Below are 21,985 nucleotides of genomic sequence, written 5' to 3'. Positions count from 1 at the left end.
GGCCTGCCTTTACCTCTTGTGGGGCTTGGCTTTCAGTGACTAATTGATTCCCCCCCATAGCAGGATAGTCAGTCCTACGTATGGCAGCGCGGTCTATTTGGGGATTGAACCCATGACGGGCATGTTGTTAAGTCGTACGAGTTGACGACTGTACTACGAGACCGGCTAACCGGACCGGATTTGAAACACTATTGTTTTTAAAACGATTCAATTAACGTCAAATTAACATTGGAAAGTGCATCTGAAAAAATGTATTTGTCGGTTCCTCTTTAATTTTAATTAGTAATTTCAACCTAATAACCATACTTGGTGAAGCACTAAAGTTAGAACGTGTTTATTTGAATGATAATTGGATAAATGTGTTTATAATCGTAGATAAACTTGCATGAAATTTAGTTAACCACATTAAACATCTAGTGATTGTGATAATTTATTTAACAAATCTTTACGTCGATGGTGATATGTGCTTCAAAAAGCAGATTGGCCTAACAACCAGAAATAATGTTTAGCTTGTTTGCTATTAGCTAGTAACAAAACAGTGAGAATAGTTTGAACTTTTCTTGTAAAGATGTAACTTTTTTATTAGAAACATCGCCCTATTGTTCAATTTAATGTCTCCTCACAACCTCGCAAACGATACTGGTTTCATCACCTCAGAAGCTTATTCGGAGGTGTTCAAAACATTGTAAGCTACTACACTACAAACCAATCATTTGCTAAAACCACAATACACCTCAATGCTCGGTAATGGTTTGGGCGAAACTAGCCTAACACCCTTCGAAAAAAAAGTAACGAGAATGTATGTATCCTGTTGTCCCGTCGAATAATATGCACTAAAACTGCACCCAACTAAACAGTTTAGAGTATATTTGGCCGCTCAGCACACGGGCAACAGCAGTGATGCGGTGGAATAAAAATGACTGACATAAATAACGTCAATTTATGCAATACTTCTTCTTCAGTGCAGGAAGGTGAATTCTTTTTTTCCTTCCTCCTGTCTTACGATTCACCCTAGGCAACGGTAGTGTGTTTTCGTGGTAGAAAGAGGCCGAAAATCCTTGCTAGAAGCAACATAATATTAAACGAACGAATTTAGCACACATCATTGCAGTGGGCCACCATCCAAAAGAGACATGCATGGGGAAGGGTTTGGTGTCGGCATGGCGCAAAGCAAATGCATCCAATGTATGCAGTTCATTTAGATTTCTATCAAAAAACGTATCGATTTCTATCGTTTATGAGCGTCGTAGGCATGCGTCTGGGAGCACGAGGTACGACCGAGGGATTATGATGCAACGACGAAAACAAATGCACCGTACCCTATTGGTGTTTAGAAAGTAAATTACTCGTCATAAAGCAACGAAGCGATGGATGCATTTGCTGCATCAGCCCCGGTGCATCGGCAGCAGGTGCATCGAGCCAGTAGTATCTGTCTGAAAAATGAACCTCTGTTTACAGGGATCAATCGGGTGCATGCATAACAGCCGCTTCCCGCCTCACATCCTTGCCCACGGTTCGAACGCACGCGATACGTGTAATAATAAAGGTAATAGTAATCCTGCACCGTTTCCTGCATAAACATTGACCTCCAGCGCTGAGGTTGAGGATTGCGAAAGAAGGAGGAAGGAAATGAGACATGGGAGGAGCATTGGTGTCAAGGAAAAGCTTATTATGCACTTTCACGTATGGCAAAGGTACGGGGGAGTGGATTAGATTTCCTTTGCAGACAGGGCAACGATCGGTAGCTTTGGCATTTTCTTACAAAACACTATCAACCCCATGCTGCCAGGCGGTTGCAAAGCAAGACCCCGCGACGGTGGTGGCAATATGATGGAAAGCATTAAACGCGTGCCAAGACAAAGAAACGGATGGAGTTTCGGGTAAAAATTGCAAAATGCAGTAATGAAACGGTTGGGTTCCAAGGGAGGGAGGAAAGACAAGAAGCAGGAGCAGGTGAGAGAAAAGTAAAATGCAATGTGTTACATACATCCATCGTTCTCGCCCTTTCTCGGTACAGTGAACAACGCTGGCACAGGGAAAGTATCCAGGCACAGGGACCAACTTTGACAACGGGCCCGTAAGTTAAATGTTTGCTAGAATGCAATGAACAGAGGGACCGTGCAATGCGAGAAAGTGAAATGGAGCATGAAATAAAATAAATATAATGTAATAAATTACACCTTCTCTTTGTTCCAAGTTTGTTGTCGTGCACTGAAAAACAGGGCCAAAAAACCCTAGTGTATCGTTGTTATTGATATTCCTATGTTAAAATGTGTTATCCTTCAGATGGCTTCATGATATGTATAAACCACCTTTCCAAAATTCAAAAAACTTTCATTATTCTTTACAATACATTTAAAACAGTTATAATTGAAATATGCTACAACTTCTTTCACCGAACAAAGATCTTTTATTTATTGAAAATAACTAACCTACAGAGAAAGCACAATAAAATTTGGCAGTCAAGATAAACGAACAAAATCCTACGTTTTGAAATGAATCAATTCTGTATTGATTTTTATAACCTTCTCACGAGATTCAATACATAAGATGTGCAGTGCAAGAAGAGAAAAATCGGTTGCTGGACTTATTTGCTACTACTTTTCTCGAACCAATATACATCGTTTCGAATTTAAAACTTGCAGCAAAAGTACAACTCCATTCCATTAAAACAAAACCCCCTTTTTGCATCCTTCCTATGTTCAATGCGGATAAGTTGGGATTCTTTCACCATACGGCTGCATTGTTTTGGTGGCAGTCGAGGAGCAGGAGTGTGCTAAAGTGTAACAAAATTGGATTTTTCGTATCAGACTTTGATGAAAATGCCATTTGGTGCAAACGAATGCAAAAATGTAGCAGCACTGAGCCAAGTGTGAACTCCCTTCCTTTCCTACTATTTCATTGCAAACTATCAGGATCACAGGAAAAGGCAGTTTTCAAATGAATTGAACTATCAAAGTTGTTTTATTTTTTGTTTCTGAAGTTTTGAGGCATGCTTTGTAATTCTGCTGGATGTTACGGGAATGCACAAAATTGGTTGAAATCAGTTTTTTTCTTATTTAGACTCTTTAAATTCAATGTGTGTCTTGGTAACTGTTTGCTATTTTAAAATACAATAATGAGTTTGTCAAATTGAGTTAGTGGGATATTAAAATTAATATTAAGGGAAATTGAAAAATTATTTACGTATTATTACTTATTATCATTAAACTGATACATTGTTTGCTACAATTAAAACAGATTTAGTTGTTTTTTTCTTGAACATGAAACGAGCTGTATCTAATAACCATATTGAAATGACAGATAAACCACAACAAACGTTTAAAATGATTTACAAATCTCTTGTCTTCAAACCTAAACCGAACCCCTGTTTTGGATTCTAAAGCCTCGAAAGTGTGGAAAAGCATGTTGACAATCCTTAATTTATTCATGACCAGCAGCTCATTCTTTTCTAATCCGATAGGTTGCGTTTAATCGTCTCGACACAACCACTTGCCTTATTAACCTTTCCAATAGCTTGCGTTGGTAGCTCAATGCGGCAACCCTTCTATTTCCGGGAACACCAGATTGAAATGGAAGTTAGCATCATCAGTCGCCAGCAACGGTAAGGATGACAGAGTACAGAGTAGATTCACGTAGGGAAGGGTTCAGTGATTTCCTGAAATGAATATTAATTGGGTGTAATTTCCTTAATTTCATTCCTTTGCCTTGTAAAGGGCTACCCTTTCTTGTGAGACACATATAAAATGTTTCTGATTACCCCGTTGTAAGATTTCCTTCTTCCTGCGTGTACACAAATGAAGAACACGGAAAGACCAGTCATTAAAGATTTTCATTCTCCTTGGTCATCGTTTCTAGCTGCTGCTGTGTGCCCGAGGGTATGTTTGCCGATGTATTTGCCTTTTTATTCTTCCGCTGGACAAATGAGCACATCGCCCGAAGGGTTTGCTCAGTTACAGTGGTCGTCGTCGGTATGTTAGCATTGAAAGGGTTGAAATATTATTTTAATTAGGGCGCTTTTTATACCACGCGTAACGGGTGGTTTCGTTACGGGTTGAACAAGAGTGATTTTGTTTAGTCTAAGGGTAGGATGGCACGTGTCCAAGCGGGTCAGCATGTTTCACATCTGTGGGGTGTACCCAAAGAACAATGAATGGCAGTTGTGTAATCTGCTCTTTATGCTCGGTAGCAGTTTATGATTTTGAGGAGTGTTAATCTTTGTAAAAGATATTCACACCTACTCTTAATGATGGGATTCAAACAGGTTGGAAATATTGTTTCCTATTTCTCGTTAGAACGGGCTAGTTGGTCGTATCACTTAAAAATAATATATTTTAAAATTCAATTCAAGATTAAATCTTTTTCTTATCCACGCAGTAAGTGGTTTGGAATTTGAACGATGTTGTTATGTGAAATGGAGTCAACATCACTTGAAATAAATTAACTCAGTAACGCACTATGTTATTGACATTGCACTGTTTCGTGGTGCTAAAGATAAACAAAGTGACGCCATCGAACAAAAACATACAAACATTAAACGTATCAACAGGCGTACGCCTCAAACGTACACATAGGTCCTTAAATTAAAGCTTACTGAGCGCCTCTGTGATCATTTTCTTTGTCTTTTTATACTCTTCTTCCCGAAAAAAAAAACTGATAAAAAAAAGTTCTGAAACACCCCGTAAAGAGCAACTTGAAGACAAGTGCCATGTGAGGGTCTCACAGGATAGCCGCACCAACACGCACAGTGATAGACCACAACGGCAACAAAAAACTATTCTCATCCAAACCCAAACAAAACCTTTCTGGACGGATCCTTGAAATCGAAAGAGCCTAGCTAGCCAACGGCTATTATCATCGCCGCCGACAGACCAAAACACTTCTTCATCACTTCCACAAGGATGCGAAGAGTACCGAGCCTAGCTCGATGTTTATCTGTCCAGTCGTGCTTGTCACGTGGTGTGTGTGTGTTTTTTTTTCGACTCGAGAAGGGACACCGGCATTGGAATTGAACCGACACAACCAAAACAACAACACGGAAAATCGCTTCAAGGTTTGGTTAGATTTTCCCGCCCGCTCAAGCAGGAAGGCGGCAGCACGCTGAAAATGGGAAAGGAAATGAACGTTTTGTCCGCCGCGGTGCGTCCAGCTGGTTGAGGAGTGTGGGAATAAAAACATTCCCCTCAGTAGCTCACCTCGGAAATGGTCAAACCATAGCGGTAGTCTTGAACAAAGTTTGAGAGGGATAGTACGAACAGTCAGTCACGCATTGAAACAGTTTGAACAAAAAAAAAACGCGCAACGCAAAGGATCAAAAGGTTCGGGCAAAGCGTGTGGCATGAAGAACGTATCGGACACCCGGAAGCAAAAGAAAAACAAAGCAGACCAACGCTACACATGCTTTCATCGGCTACATGAACTTTGCGTGTTCGTTATCTTTATTGCTACAATCGTACCATTTTGTTCACCGGCGATGTCCTTTGGTCAGTTTGTTTGAAAACCTCGAGGGAAGGGGTTGCGGTGACAGCGTACGGTAGTAATACGAACGGTAGTAATGGTGCAACAATTAAATTCACATAGCACTGCTCGCACTACAAAGCCTGCATTGGAACATCCGCTGCATGGGAAAACTGTGAGCCGGTTCAGTAAAATTTGAAATTTCTGTCTGTTGGTTTAAACACAATCAGTAAAATAAACAGGAATTGTTAGCATAATTATAACACACTGTAAAACTAGTCCTCTCATCGAGCTGGATTAACACAAAAAATGTAGTTAATGTGTGGACACGGAGCCTTTGCCAAAAGCAACCATTCCAATAATAAAGCAAACCAAATCGTGACTGCAATACTCCGCCTTGGACCAACGTCGCCCAACGTTGCCCAACCGGTGAATAACCTTTGAGCATTGTCAATGTGAATCGCTTTTCAACCAGCACCAGCACTTCGGCTGTCTCTCTATCTCTCTCTCTCTCTCTCGTCCCTCAATGCTCAAAACTTTCCGTCTGGAATTCGACTGAAAACAACCTTCGCCTGAAAATACCCGAATCGCCAGCAACCATCCTGACCATCGCAATTTCATTCATCCATTTCGGTTTCCACCTTCCGGTACCGGTAGCCCGCTGGCCCCGCTGGCCGCGGTAGCCCTGGTAGCATAGGTAGATCCTCCTTCTGTTGGTCTTGGACAGAAAAGGTAGCGGCTGGTACGCCGGGCTCGTTCTTATCATCCCCTGTACGCCCATTTCCCACCAGCAATCGGACGGGGCAGCCAGCAACTCCTGCCGCTGTCCTTATTATGGGCTTCGAGTGTTGTAAATTTTTACGATACGCCAAAGACGACCGCTTGTGATGTGATGTTATGTATCAGTTTTTTTGTGCCGATTCTTCCTTTTATTTTCACTCAAATGGCAGTGATTTTTGTCAAGGAGGATGTTTCCTAGTTTGTCCTACTTTCGCTACTAAAACAATGCAGCATGGGTGGTATTTGGTAAGCAGCCAGGTAATGCTGTGGTGTGCTGGTTTTGCATGCTACCCTTCCAAGCAAGCGCTAAGTAGTATCTTAATAACCATTCATTTAGTTTTTTTTTATTGATTGTTTATTGTTCCTTTTAATCGACTCTAAAACATAAATCATTTAGTAGTATTTAAACTAATTTTTATAATGCATGACATTGAACATATTTTTATATAGTACAAGATATAGTACCATTATTTTTTATACTATAAGAAAGCAGCACAAATGCTGTAAAGATACGCAAAAAAAAACTCTATTTACATAAAATTCTCTAATGAAAGCAAACCCATAAGCTCAATGACAAGGATAGTATCTAGTCGAATGTTTTCCCACCGCTTCGGTGCACCCTCACAGTATAGAGTATGTACTTTCTTTTAAACCTAAAGTATATGTATGCACGTGCTCGTTCGTCTGTGTCTGCATGAATAGCATTTACCGGCTAAGACCCGTCAGGGAGGATGCATTTGTCTTTTGAATTTTGTCAAAAAACTCGCCTCTTATTACACTCTACTGCTCTTGCTTTTCTACCTTCTCTGTATGTGTGTTGGTGTTTCCCTCTTAGGTCTGTTTGAATTTTCTTCAAATTTTTCCCGCTCCTCTCGCGCCTCAGCACACTCTCCGTTAATTTCTTTTTCAATGTCTCCATAGTACTTTCGTATGCTTTCCTCACCAAGCGTTTCTCCTATTTGTTTTTCTCGAACCTCACTCGCGCGCGCACACACACAGAGAGAAAAGGTTTTCCTTGCATCTTTCTCTGTTATGCTCTCGCAGTTACTTCAATCCTTCGCTTTCCCTTCTCGCTCATGATAGAGGTGAGGGGTAAGTTTTTTTTGCTGCTCGCAACCCTCGTCAGCAGCTCGTGATATCGATTTTTACCGCACTTTTTTTTTACATTTCTGAGCCCTTCAACGGTTGCAATTTTTTTTGTATTCCTTCCTCTCAATTCAGCTCCCTCACCTTTTCGGCTGCAGGCAAGTTTCTCCCTACGCGTGCCACCAAGGTGCTTCGTCCTGCTTTCGCACACTCAAAGACACGGTACGTTCTTTAGCAACTGCTTCAACGATTCATTTCCCACCGTCACCATCCCTGGGCAGCTAACGGCTCACCCCATTAAATTCATCCATTTGCCAGCATCTTTCGCAGCCCTTGTCTTATTTTTTTAAGTTCCTACTTTTTTATGCACTCCCAGTTGCGTTTTTCCTTCGCTTCACGCGACTAGAAGTCTTTTTGCAAGATTTTACTCCAATGTCTGCCATTCCCTGATGACTCCTACACGCCCCAGTCGCCGACTCACTCACACACTTGCACATTCGCATTATATATGCAATAAATTATAGCCACCGTTTGAACTGGCCGTGGAACGGAGAGGAAGGGAAAAAGTTGGCAGGTTTTTTTTGTTCCTCTTCCCTGGCGACAGATGAAAAAGAGAAGAAAAAAAACTCCCCGTACCAGTGAGAGAGGGTGACTAATACAAGAAAATCTCACAGCGCTTTTCACCGGATGCTGTGTACGGTCGGCTTGATTTGAGTGGCGCGGAAGGGAAGTCGATTCGAAGGAAGGAATCGAAGATGAAAAATGCGATGATGATTTTGGACGGGGAGAGGGAACTGTCGAGTCGACATAGAGAGATAGAGAGGAAGGATGGGCAAGGGGACTAAAAAATGTGAAAGCACACACGAGCGCGAAACGAGTGGAGTGCTTTTGTTGCTATTGCTGTTGCTGCTGCTACCGCTGGTGATGAAATATATAGATATATAAAGTATACGCAGCCAGCAACATTGTCTCGGTAGGCAGCAATTACAACTACCAAGGTAGGTATGGAGAAATTATTGATTGAATTTGAACAGTGAAAGAAAAGAGATTCTCTAGAATAGGTTCACTTTCGAAATCTAGCAATATGATAGAGTTGGCGATATCGTTTTCCTCCATTTTAATATTTTTTTCTGTTCCAAACAATACTATAAATTAACATAAAAGAAAGTCAAATGAATCTTTTTTCCCAGCAAAAAAAAATGAACCCTAGCACTTATTCCAATAGACCCTATAAAATATTTAATATATCTATTTATATTCTTTGCAATATTTCGCATTTCATAATTTTCCAAAACATTATATTTCTATATGAATAAAGCTGTACTAAATACTATTATCAAAACAATGCTTGCATAGAAAATATTAGGCGTTAAATGTTAATATAGAGAACTACTTAAAAATATCTAAAGCTGTTGTCCTGAAATATTTTTTTCCAATCCATACCTAACAAATGACACACACACAAACGCACACATCGACACCCCTTTCTGTTTCCGGCAATCATCTACCGGGACCTTCGATGTGCCATCCGCCATGACGTTGGCGAATCGCTTCGTAACGAACAACCAATTACAAGGCGCAGCATCGTATATGTGTGGCCTGATTTTCATATTTTGCAAAATCAAATTTCGCGCAAAATCCTCACACATGCATCTCGCCTTCCGTGTGCACGATTGCATGGTGACACGAGTGAGCAGTACAGATGGCCAACCGTTTCACTCCCTCGCACCGACTACGAATAGCATTGGTACCCTTCTCCTTTTATCCTTTCTATCCCTGTCACACTTTCTTCGGCTCATTTCGGTGGCTCATTTACTTCACACATGTGCTCGTATCGGTGGAACGACTACTAATGTTGCTACTAATACACGTACTAACAGTGCTAGTAGCCAACTCCACACCAACACACGTGCATCGCCGGATCGTAATAAACACCAATGATAAGCTCAAGATTGTTTATGTAATTATGATTACATCGCGCGCAATGCGAGATAAATCGAGAAAAGTGTCAGAAAGAGAGCTGCTGTAGGAGGACGAAAAGCCAGCGCTAGTATTTAACCGTACTGGTAAAGCTGTGTTGGTAGTTTTTATGTTTTCCAAGACCTGTCGCACACGAACAGGTTTGGCTTGCTCGTAGGGAGTCATTTTTTTATCCCTAATCCCGCTCCTATCGGGAAAAATTCTCTCTCGTCCGTGTTGCTTATATGTTTTTTTTAAGACTCACTCACACACTGCACAAAATGTGTCCTCTCTCGCTCTCATCTTCTCATCTCATATTTTGTTTTCGTTTCTGTGCGAAGTCGCGTTTCCCCTTATTAGGATTTTTTTTGTTGGTCATTTTGTATGTGCAAATGCATGATGAGCAATGTTGGGGAAATTTCTGGTGGGGAAAATGCCACCCGAATGTTAAACTTGCCATTTTAAGGAAATGAGAAATTATTTTTAAAAATCTTCTCAACACTAGTTTTAAGACAGAGTAGAGTGAATGTTTCAAGAATCGTAGTATGGTCATTGTAACGTTGTAGTTTTGAAACGTAGTACAAGTCCTGCTTTTGATGCAATAAATCTACTAGTATAACCTAGCATAAAACCAGAAAATTAATTGAAACTTTAATTAAAGAATTGTTGGTACTTGAATAATCAGGCTGCATTCATCATTTAATGAATGATTTGAGGTAGTAATGAATGTTATTATGATTTATTTTATTTAATTATCTTTTTTAATGTTAATATTAAGCGTTACATTTAATGTATATCTATCAAGCTATTAATTAGTACTAAAAATATGTTTTGCGTAATTCCCTGTGAACTATTTTTATTACAATATACGGAGCAAAAAAAGAAGTATTACGAAACATAAATTATATATCAGTAAATTTTATGTTCACAAATGCATTTTCCTGACATTTTTTAGTGTATGCAATCTTGTTCCAATTGTTATGCTCAAGCACTCAAGCTTTACTTATTTAATTAATAATTACTTTAAGTCAGCTGTATGTTAATTAAATCATGGTGCCAATTATTTTTATTTCCTGCAACCCTTTTATTAAAGAGGTCTTGTTCTCAATTTACTCGAACTGCGAATAAACTCAACTGCGAACTGCGCTTAAAAGTAGTGCATAATTTTCTCTGCCTTTGCTAGTTAAAAGTATTCCACATTTTGTTGCCTGCTATTGCTAATGTATTACACTTAAGATCAAGACGTTCCTGGTACAAACACGAACTTTTTTATGCCATACTTGGACGCTCTATCTTTACATGTAGCTCTCTGTTCTTTCCACCCACCCCAAATTTCACCCTCCCATCGACGGAAAGTCTTTACAACCAACGAACTGAAATACGCGAGAGCGAGAGATTAGCTGATGATGAGACGAGATGAAAATATGTACATGAGCGCCAGAGAGGTGTGTATGTATGTAACAAGGGACAACGCTTGGAACGTTGTTTGATATTTCTAACGACGTTGGCAGCTGGCTCTAGACCGTGATGGTGCGGTATGGAAAAAGCGTCAGAAGCGTGCAAGGACCAGTGGAAAACTTAGGAACCAAACAACAACAGCGGTAGCAATAATAAAAAAAAAAAACACACACACACATTCATATGTGCCGGGATGCTGGGTGCTGATTGTGGGAGTATGAATTTGGATGGCAGTTTTGGTTTCATTCTTTACCAATTTTCCTTCTCATTCTCGTAGCCGCAGTTAAAAGGCATTGCTAAGATCCTGCGTTTTTTTATTGCAATATTACCTCTCCCATACACGAATTTATTAATAAGATGGAGGGAGAGCAAGAGAGAGCAAGCTTTGGCACATGTGTTGAGGTGAGGTTGAAGTTGGTACACATATGTACGTGTGCTACCATGTGAGAAGTGGAGAAAAAGCAACCCGAGTAGAGGGAAAACGAAGACCAAAAAAAGGGAAGAATATGGGATTTTTCATCAGAAGCTTGCTGAGGGGGGAAGGTGAGGAGGGCGGTGCTAGGATACGTGCAAGAGGAAATTCCGTTTGCTTGCACTCGCTCCATCATTGCTCAGAGGAATGTCACACGTACGCGAAGTGTGCGCAAGAAGTGTGTGTTGCCGCGGCAGGCAAAAACGACAACGGTACGGCCCCGGCGACGACGACGTCGGCGAAGACGATGAAAGTACACGCTTACACGATCTTAATGGGTGGTGGCCTCGCGTTGCCAGCAGAACGAACGGGAATATGCTTATGGGCTTCCACCACCATCCGCTTCCACCCTTCCATTATCATGTACGAGGCAAAACTGATCGTGGAATGATTTCGCGCGCGCGCTTACAGCAAAACAGCATACATGAATTTATGTATATTGTCTCTCCCACGGATGAGGTTCGTACGTACGAGCTTTGAACGGTAAATGGAGAAAGGGGCAGCAAAACAATGGAGAAGAAGTGGCAAGCAGCGCCGTTGGAAAATTGGAATTGGAAAATGTTAATGATGAGCAAGCCCTTGGTGGGGATCCTCCGCTCAGAGTGTGTGCGAGATAAGACGTGAGATGGAAGGAGGGAGAGAGGAATAGAGAGAGAGAAAAATAAGAGAGACGAAGTGTCAAACATGCTTAAATAATGCATAAGCGAGAAAGAGACCCCCACACGAGAAGGAAAACCCGTACCTTCTAGTGACTCGATTCGGGCGAGGAAAATGAGTGGATTCCGATGGATTCTGAGGATGACAATGGCAGCGAATGTATGTTTGGAGATGGTTTTCCGTTCGCTTTTCTTTTATTTATTTTTTATTTCGTTTGGCGTTCCATTCTACTGGGTCCTCGCGATGGACATAGAGATTAAGGATTCCCATAAGCAGTTCAACGTAAGGGGGGGGGGGGGGACTTCCTGGTGAGTGGCGAGAAAAAGCGAGACAGTCGAATAAAATTATGCTAAACTACCTTACTCTTCATACACACAAACACACCACCGTTGGTTATTCGAAGGACGAAAGAGAACAGTTTAGTAGTTAAATGGATAATAAAACAGGAAAATGGAGTAACGATACACACACTCCCTAGGATATGACAATATGGCTATTGCGTAGATGTGGGCGTTTCCGGGGCCACGATTTTTTGGTTCCACTGGAAACAGGTTCAATTTCGTTAGTTGTGTTAAATTTAGATCATCTCAAAGGAGTTCTCAAAACATATCAATTCACATACTATTGATCGGTTATTACAAAACATAATCAATACATCCGCTTGTTTGGTTAAAAAGCTTAAGAAAAATACCCGTAAAACTACCTGCAATCAAACTGCCTATTCCGTAGTTCAAAAAGAATCTAACTGATCAGTTGATGTGTATGTGCCAAATCTTTATGCCATAGTATGCTCTCGGTGAGGCTTTTGCGACACTGACGATGATGCTGAACATTACGATGAAACTGTTTTCGATGACGAAAGCAATGTCTCGGCTTGTGTTGTGAGTGTGCGTGTGTGTGTGTGTGTGTGTTTTTTTTTAGTGTGTCTTTATAAAACCTTGACCTTCGTCGCTTACGCAGACACGGTGATTTTGACCAAAATTTTACTTCCAACCTCATCCTCGTCCGATCATCCATACCGGTCATATCACGTGGTTTGAATGGTGGTAAATTGGGGATAGGAAGCAAGGTTTTTGGCGAGGATCAACATTACGAAATCTTCTGGTTGAATCGCATTTTTTTTATTTCATTTATCTTTTTTCATTTTGCTTAGTTAATAGAACAAGTGGACCCATTTTGACCACGTGGATATAAATTGTAAAATTGTTAGACATAATGAGATAGTTATTCTTCTTCTTTGGCATGTTTGTCATGTCATGTTTGGCTGTACTACTAGTTGGCTTTTGCTTTCAGTGGCATACTGATTACGTATAGTAGGATGGTCAGTCCTACGTATGGGGTTCATTCGGAGCTTGAACTCATGATGGGCATGTTGTTAAGCCGTACGCGTTGACGACTGTAGCACCAGATCGATCCTGAGATATTTATTAGACTATCTCAAAGCATTATTATGAGTCACGGAAACAATTTTTACTTCAAAAACAAGGTAATACTATGCATTTTACATGTCTAGTCTAAACATATTAAATACATAATCTCTCATCACAACTGTTCCCATGAGTCACTATAAGCCATCGTGGTAAAAATGGGTCCCATGAACTTGTGCATGCTCGATGGAATTTGGCAGGTAGAATAATATCAAATTAAAACTCGAAATTAATTATATCTTTTTCCCCCTATAAGGTGTTGTAAAAATTGGGATTATTTCTGCTACTGTTTGAGCAACGAATACTGTTGCTAGCTATCAAATTATGCGAAATAAATTAATGTTATTCTATTTTTTCAAAATGCATTTTTCAGTACCATTTTTTGTGAAGATTTTCAATAAAATATGTTAACTCCACGTTCAATCCAAATCGATCGATTGATTTATTAAAAAAATGTTTATTACCATCATCAACGTAGAACCATATTAAGTTAATTTATTCGAACCAAAAGGATTCAAGATATTTAAAGATACTTACAGGCGTATCTGCGATTGTAGTAAAACATAAAATCGTTTTGATACACATGGCTATACAAAGACTTATCTCAATTATAACTCAACCTAATGTGAATCTCTTTTGTACTAATGAGATATCTTTGGCACTAATTCAATACAACATGCTTGTTTGAATATTACTGAAATTCAAAAAGAGCATAACATATGTATAAATATTAAAATACTTTCAAGTAAATTAATTAAAGTAATAGACAACTGTGGCAACTTGGATTTTACAAAATGGGAGAAAAACATTTAAACATACCTTGATATAGCTTGGTTGTTATTAATAACATTGTTGCTTTTCACATTTGGTTTGAAGAATCCTGGTTGAATAATATTCATGGTCAAGTCATTAATTCTAGAAGAAGAAAAACATAAAGTTGATATATATGATGTTTAGGAAATATTTTGTTTTAATATATCGTTTATGCACGTTGAAAATTAAAATCTTCAAAAAGTAATTACTCTAATGGTGAGACGGCTTATCCTTCGTTTTGAAATATACAGAAAGAAGCATAATAACGTCTTCTAATCTTAATCGCTGACCATTGGACATTGAGGATATGGATTGTTTGCTTTTCTAAAGATTTACGTTTGCCTTGCTCAATTGCGACCATTTTAATCAATGATTGAATACTGCAGGAAATACAGTGAACACCGCTAAGTGATGTTCATCATTGAGAATATGTTGCACTCTATGTCATATTTTATGTGTGGTATTGGTTGCTGTTGTCAATAACAATGTCATTAGTGATATAATTTTGAATTGAAAGAACTAACCCTCAACAACAGGTCCTATGCAACACGTTTACAGAACGGCGAAGCTCGTTTTTCAACCAAAAACGCCACTAGAGCCTGAACAAATCGGCCATATGTGCAGCATACACACTATACGCAATTCGATTCCTCGTACGCACCCCGGAAATGTGCCAAGCCGTAGCATAAAACCCGCTAGGGTTGGCTGTGTTTATCCGATAGGTTCATTGAACCAAGCCCTTTGGGTCGATGCTAGGAGCTGTTTGTATCGACCTCGCCAAGCCTAGGTTGGCGTTTGGCAGTGCATTGTTTAATCAATAGTGGAACAGTTAATTATCATACTAAATAATGGCCGTGCGAGAGAGCCTTCAACAGTTGTGAAATTGCGTACGGTATAAAATGAACAGTTTTGTTGATTGATCACTCCATACTTACCAATAAGAAACGGAAAATAAATAAACAACGGGAGTCGTAGGCAGCCAAAGAATCTTTACAGGAGTTTCACTTGCCATTTTCTGCACACCGTGCCATGTTGTTTAAAAATAAATTGAACGAAGAATCACAAAGTTCGCACTGTAGGTAGCAAATAAGTTGCTGTCCAACAACACCGATTGCACTGTGTTGTGTTTTGTGTTGAAACCATGGTTCAGCAGCACGTTCCAGCTCCGGTTCCGGTACGGCACAAACAGCTGAGTCTCGCATTCACATTTATGCTTATCACCGTCGAGGCGAGAGAATGCACTCAATACTATCGTCGTGTGTCCTGCCGTATCTTTCCGCGAACCTGACGACGCTCGCACATGATGATGACGCACTAGGTTACCATAACCACTGCGAAAGGCGGGTACGGGTCATCACGCATCGAACTGGTTTGTTTACACTCAACGGTAGAAGGGATGAAAGTTGCCATAATTGAACGCAACATATTTTGTGTTTCCAAAACTTTATAGTGTTATTGTACGTTCACGGATAAAAAAGGTCACAAAACGAAAACAACAACCGTTACTGCACCGGGCTAGATTCACCAAATCACATGTACCCACGAAAAAAAATGCGAATTGAGCGTTTAATTAAACACACTCATTTATCCTTCAATCTGCTTCCGTTCCTGTAGGATGGTTTTCCACTGCATACCGGAAGAGCTACAACATCTTGCACAATGACGCGAGGCCACTGTCGTCCACTGCACGTTTATTGTTGACAGGGTCGGATGATAATAAACAAACGAAAACGTACACTTTTCACACCGGTCACGGTTTCGGAAAAGGATAGCACACACGCTTACGCTGCACGCACACCACCGCCGCCTGGAGAGGGTTTGTTTTCCTGCCGAACTGCTGCGACTGTTGTTGTTGTTGTTGTTGTGGATGTAGTAGCACAGTTTGCGTCAAATATTTTTCCAACTGAACGAACGCACTGACCACGACGCAACGAAAGGGCTGCTTGCTGGTTGTAGCCCATCTTTGCATCCTTTCGACGGTATGACCACTTGCACTCGCACTCAACACACTCAAACGCACCACACTGCCGAACGCTCGCGTTTTCCGTCCAGGGAAGGATTCGCAATCTAGCGACACTGCTGACCATACTGCCATCCGGCTACTAGAACCCACTGGGCAACTGTTGCGAGGTGAACAACTCTTTGCTTCGGGAGTGGGGGGCTGTTGCGAAAGCGGCTACGTTCTACCAACAGCAGCGGCATCAGCAGCAGCAGCAGACAACCGTGTCCCGGCCGATGTGTATTAGCCGAGGGACATTACACAGTTAGCCGCTGCTGCCGTTGCGCTGTGTGGTGCTGCTACTGCCGCCGCTAAATTGCTGGCAAACGGCAGCAGTAGCAGCCAAAGGCAGCACCCAGCAGCGCTTGCCAGGAACCGTCTGCTGCCGACGCCGCCTGCTACGCGTATGCATGCATAAACAAAGTGGACTGGCGTAATGATGTAAAAATGGTTACCGCGGAGCAATTATTTCACACCAGAATGAAGTTATCACCGAGTGGGAAATATTAAAAGGAAAAATTATTTCATATATAGCAAATATATGCAAATTAAGCGCTTGCTCTCTCGCTCTGGCCCGTGGTCTACTGGCGCACACCAACACCATTGCGTCCGACGATGGGTAGTAAATGTGCATACACAGACACACAAAAACGAGTCCCTGCAGGAGGGGAGGCTTTGCTTTACGCTGCTCGCTAATGTGCGTTTTCCATCCCGCCGAGCGGCGGTGAGATCGTCAAAGCGAGATGACACGTGTCGATTAAATACCCTTCGGCTTCGTCCTTTTCGTGCTCCGGTTACTTACGACCCAGCAGGGAAACGTGCGGATATGGTGCGGATGCTCGGTGTGCCGTTTCTTCCACCCCGTCTGCCTCGTCATGCCGTCAATGAAGGGTTGATTTTCCCTGCCACAAGCGCCACATTGCAAACGCGGTGACTGTATGTGTGTGTGTGCGTGTACCAAGAGGGGAAAAATAAAACTGTTTGCCTTCTTTCTCTTTCCATCTCATCCCAATGGTTTCTTTCTATGTGAAAGGTTCGAGGTTGTATTTAGGAGCGCTGGTTTTAATTGTGCTTACATATGTATGTGTACAAATATACTACCATGGAAGTGTGTTTGTATGAGTGTACAAGTAAGAGAAAGAGAGAGAGAGAGTGAGAGAGAATGCGATCGAGAGAAACAGAAAGTAGCGGAGAGGGTGCATAGTTGGGAGAGCTGAAGGGAGAAAATTTACGTAAAAGGTAAACAAACGCCCGAGTAGCGTGCTCGTGCCCGGCGTTCGAGTTTTCTGCACCGTATCCTTGAAGCGATAGGGGTGAGTTATATTTACTGTTTCTTTTTTTTTCTCTCTCTCTCTCACTGTCTCTCTCATGCTACCATGGCTGATTTTTTATGTCAGTGCACAAAAACATGTCATGAAAAACAAAACAGTGCTGGAATATTTGCATGGGTTATTATAAAACATCATTATTTTGGAATTGAATCTTGCTCCTTTTATTTTTTATATTTTGTGTACATCACCCACATTTTAGAACAAATAAGTTATTTATATTAAAAAAAACACTTAATCTTGTAATTAATTAATTAATAAATTGTATATTAGTATTTTTTTTGGAAAATCATAGTCTATGGAATTTTGATGTAACATAATACTACAATACACGTTTATGTTAAATAATGAATTAATTAAAAAAGTGTGAAAATCATAATAATCATATTAATTAAAAATATGAAAAACAGAATTTTCCATATTTTAATTTTACTTCAAATTGTACAAAGCTAGCATTGTATAGCATAATTTCGCACAAAACGTAATAAAAAAGCACCGAATAAGTTGGCAGCACGGTCACGGAACCGAAAAACCATCATATCTTACCAAATGAATGGGGCGTTCGGGCAACCTCCCGCGACTGCTATGCTGATGAGAACACCCGGATGAGACGGTTGTTGAACCACCGCTCCCCAGCCACCCCCGTTCCCTCGCCAACGTTCACGTGTTCACGAGTGTGCGCGCAAAATATTTCCTTCAGTTTTTGGGACGCAAACAGCAAAAAAACAAGCAATTTCCCTTCTTTTTTACTCCCGGCAAAAAAAAGTTGCCCTCAAGCTACTTAAAACTCTACTTAGTCACTCTTACTCAGCACGGGTGTTTGTATGTATGTGTTACTATTTTATGCTTCCTTCTCGCTCAAAGTAGTTCTCCTCCCGACTGGATACGAATTTCCCTTCGTCTTCGTCTCATTTCTCTTTTTCCCAGTGTAGTGAAGGTATGGTTTTTTCTCATTTGTGTAAAATTAGAAGCGCGTTTGTTCATTGGCTAATGAGAATCGATCGCTGTGTGTGTATGTGTGGGTGCGTGTATGTGACCGTATGATGGCTAGTATGTATGGGTACTTGTATATAACCATACTAGTACAGTACTCCTTGATGGTATTCGCGTCTAACACCCTCTAACGTTTCAAATGTTAAAGAAAACACATTTTCCCCAGCGAGCCTGTTTTCCGAGCCTGCACCTGCGCACAATGTGCCTTCAAATTGGTGGTGGTACGTTCATTGTTTTTACCCTCATCAAAACATGTGGTCCATTTTCCTCAATATGCATTTCTCAGTAGATTCTCCCCACGGTGTGTCGCAGGAAAAGGATACAGCAGCGATTTCCTTTTTTTTCCTCCAGTTGCTGTTCCTTTTCTAATTCGCTCTCCTGCTCTCTGGCTTTTACCGTGGGCTATTGTGTGTGCAAACCAGTGGCCGAGCAGAACACGAACACGAAGCAGAGACTCATAATTATTCGGTCCCTTCGGCATTGCCGGAAGCCGACGGAAACCAAGCGGTGGGAAAACACGGTGCACCGAGAAACAATGAGAATAATTATTTAATTTTTCCATTCGCGCATCTCGCTTTCGCCCGAACTGGTTCGTTCTGTCCCGTTTCTGCCAAACCGTTCGCACTACTCTCAGTCTCTGCGGGGGGGGGGGGGGGGAGTTTTCCCGATTAGCGAGTGGAAATAAGAAGCGAAAAAAGGCTCTCCGGACCCAGGATGCTGGAAATTGTGTGTCCCGGGAAAAGTCGTCGCTCGTCGTTTGCGGGCGTTAGCGCCAGGACGCTGATTTGTGGGTGTTGCCAAGTGCGAAAAATTGCAAATATGTATAAGCCAATGGGTTGTGTGTGTCGGGGGTTTTCTTCGGCTTTTTTTCTGCTCCTTCTCGTGCTTCCTTCCCAGCTCCGTGCGCTCCTTCATTTGTCTTGGAACAGTGGGCACATAAAATCTGTTTGCCAAACACTTTACTGCTGGCGTGAGAAGTGGCGCGGGTTGCCCTGGTGATGACGCTCTTGCGCACAGCAATCGCTCCGTCCAGCCTGGCAACATTTAGCACTCTCATTACATAAATACTGACAAAGGATAGTGGCGAGCCGTGAGGAGAGTTAATGATAATGAGCTTAATTAATTTCGTTTGCTTGCTGCTCCAATCGGCGATTTGCTCCTCCCTTTCGATGTTGGGTAGGTGATTTCTTTTGTTTCATTCCGATACGTTTGTAAGTGAGTGTTTCTGCGTGTGTGTGTGAGGGAGAGCCATCGGGATTCGGGATGACTATGTCTATGTAGTTTTCTTTCCCGTGCTTGTAGAAAAGTGAACAATTAATTCAATCTACCACCATGCTGTGTGCAGTGTGTGGATGGAAAGCTTAGCTGAGAATTATGAGACGAGATGGACATGGCTGTGAGCTGTGAGTATTTTGCAGGGGTGAGAAAATGTATCTCACGTGAGGTACGGTACGGTGGAAATTCTCTCGGAAAGCTTCATCTCATACAAAAGGCAGTACACTTCTCCGTATCACTTTGTTTTACAAGAAAGTTTGTCGTTAACTCTTCTCAAAGCGGCAATGTAGAGCATTGGCAAACTAAAACATGTTTTCTACATACGAGAAAACAATAGGAACAATGAATCATATGCATCAGAATCGCATACAGATTTTTGCTAGATGCAAATGCAACAAAATCCAAATCTTTGCATATTATGCATCAAGTACCCTGCACCAGCTGCAGAATGTTCTTTTGAAGGTGTCAGTTGTTGGAGTTTTTTAATTTATTTTAAGAGAGTTTTAAGTAGTTGCTATGTGGTAAATGAAATTACCTAGGTAACAGGTAATTACAAATGCAAAGGAAAATGTATCGTAAAGTGACGGTAGTGTTCATATAATTAGGATTAATTACTTAAATATTGTTTATCATTTTTAAGAATTATTTCTCCTCCTCAATACAAATGAAATGATTTTATCTGACGTAGAACATTTAACTTAAGTCTATACTCCTCACTACTCATAAGCATCCGTTGCTAATAGCGACATGTTCGCGAAACTCGCCTAAGTAATTAAAGCAAATGTGCCGTCACTATGCTAATGAGCAGTTTTAAATCCCCTTTTCAAGCCATCGATAGCCATACACTGTAGTGTCATTGAACGACATTGTCAAATGTTCAATTTTTTGAGCTTTCTTCGCATTTTTGAGTGTAAAATGAATAGACGAACATCTAAAAGGCTGAATTTAAATTGAATTGAAATAAAATTAAAAATACTCCTTACCATGGAACTACACACAATACACAACAACAGCAAAGGCAGAACAAAACACAAAAATTCCCCCATTTCTTTGCTAAAAAGGGACAGAGCCTAACTAAGAATAAAAAATAATGTCCTCACCGTAGGTTCCCTAGCCTAATGCAATAAAAATAAGACAAAACCATCACGTTCTCGTTCTCTTGGCGCAAAAATAAAAACTCACACTGTCGCCACTGAATACCAAAGAAAAAAAAGTGCGTCCTCCGTAGCGAAACAAAAAAAGGACTCGTCCACACAATCCGTGGGCCCCATTTTTTATCATTCGTCTAGTTCCTGCAGCATTTTGCCGGTTGCAAACGACCCATCCCTTCCCTGTCCTCTCCCGGAGAAGATTTAATGTCGTTCCCTGCTTGCATCGTTTCCCGCTCCCGGCCAACCTGCTTTCCACAAATGAGCGTACTCATCTGCTCCGGAACTCGGGGGCCGTGGTTTTTTTCACCCTTGTTCACACACCGAAGCAAAAAAAAACCAAGGGAAATCTTCCACGGTGTCGTTTCGACGTTGGACAAAAAATAATGAAGGGGACACAACACCATTCGAAATGGTACAAAAATGCAATGTTCTATCGCTGTATAGTAGAACAGAATTCAGATACGCTAAATTTCCAACACAAAAAAAAACAAAAAATCCAAACAATAGCTAATCGACAAACATAGAAAAAGAATTCAAAACACTGTAACCCAATTAGCAAAAGTAAAAATCATTAATTTTCTAGATTTTTTTCGACTAAGGTTGGAATTATTATGTGCGTGAAATGGTGATTAAGAATTCTTAGACAAAAAAGGAGCGTTACTGCATGCTTATATTGGCATCCTAAAATTTGGTATGTATGTTACAATTAAAAACAAATCATAAAATGAAAATAAAAATCATGACACATTTTATGTATTAAATCAATGTTTTTTTTTTTCTATATTTGCTTTTTTTTATTAAAAATAAGAACGTTATTGTACAAATTACAACAGAAACTACTCCGTATGAAGATATGTGTTTGGAACACCCATTGAACGGAAAGCTGAATTATTAAGCTTTTTAAGCTAAGACAACAACCTATTTTCTTGAGCGAGCTTACGATTTTAGGTAGATACATTTTAAAAGGTGTGCAACTAATTGATTGCACTAAAAGTTTTACCTTATTTAATTTGCCAATTGTTTCAATATTTAATAGTAGTAGTAGTAGTAGTAGAGATGTTTATTGTGGATATAAAGAAAAAAAAAAACATATAGAATCGAACGTTCTTTAACATTGGGTACGCAATGTG

The 21,985-nt window shown here is 40.6% G+C and overlaps 2 long non-coding RNA genes across 2 annotated transcripts in view; both read right to left on the bottom strand.

The window, feature by feature from the left end:
• LOC133394108 (uncharacterized) overlaps positions 1–16,599 on the bottom strand; it is a 70,555-nt gene extending 53,956 nt beyond the window's left edge. Inside the window, exons 1-2 of the long non-coding RNA XR_009766606.1 lie at positions 15,045–16,599; positions 14,116–14,211 (exon numbers count right to left, since the gene is read on the bottom strand). This is a non-coding gene — a long non-coding RNA (uncharacterized LOC133394108). The remainder of the gene's footprint in view (positions 1–14,115; positions 14,212–15,044) is intronic.
• On the bottom strand, positions 2,942–6,116 carry LOC133394109 (uncharacterized). The gene is made up of 2 exons (XR_009766607.1): positions 3,761–6,116; positions 2,942–3,658 (listed from the first exon to the last, which is right to left on the bottom strand). It is a non-coding gene; the product is annotated as an uncharacterized LOC133394109 (long non-coding RNA).
• Positions 16,600–21,985: the final 5,386 nt, after the last annotated feature.

The sequence above is a fragment of the Anopheles gambiae genome, chromosome 3, assembly GCF_943734735.2.
Source record: "Anopheles gambiae chromosome 3, idAnoGambNW_F1_1, whole genome shotgun sequence".
Lineage (NCBI taxonomy): Eukaryota > Metazoa > Arthropoda > Insecta > Diptera > Culicidae > Anopheles > Anopheles gambiae.
The sequence above is the reverse complement of the archived record's forward strand: the minus strand, read 5'-3'. Positions and strand labels throughout refer to the sequence as shown.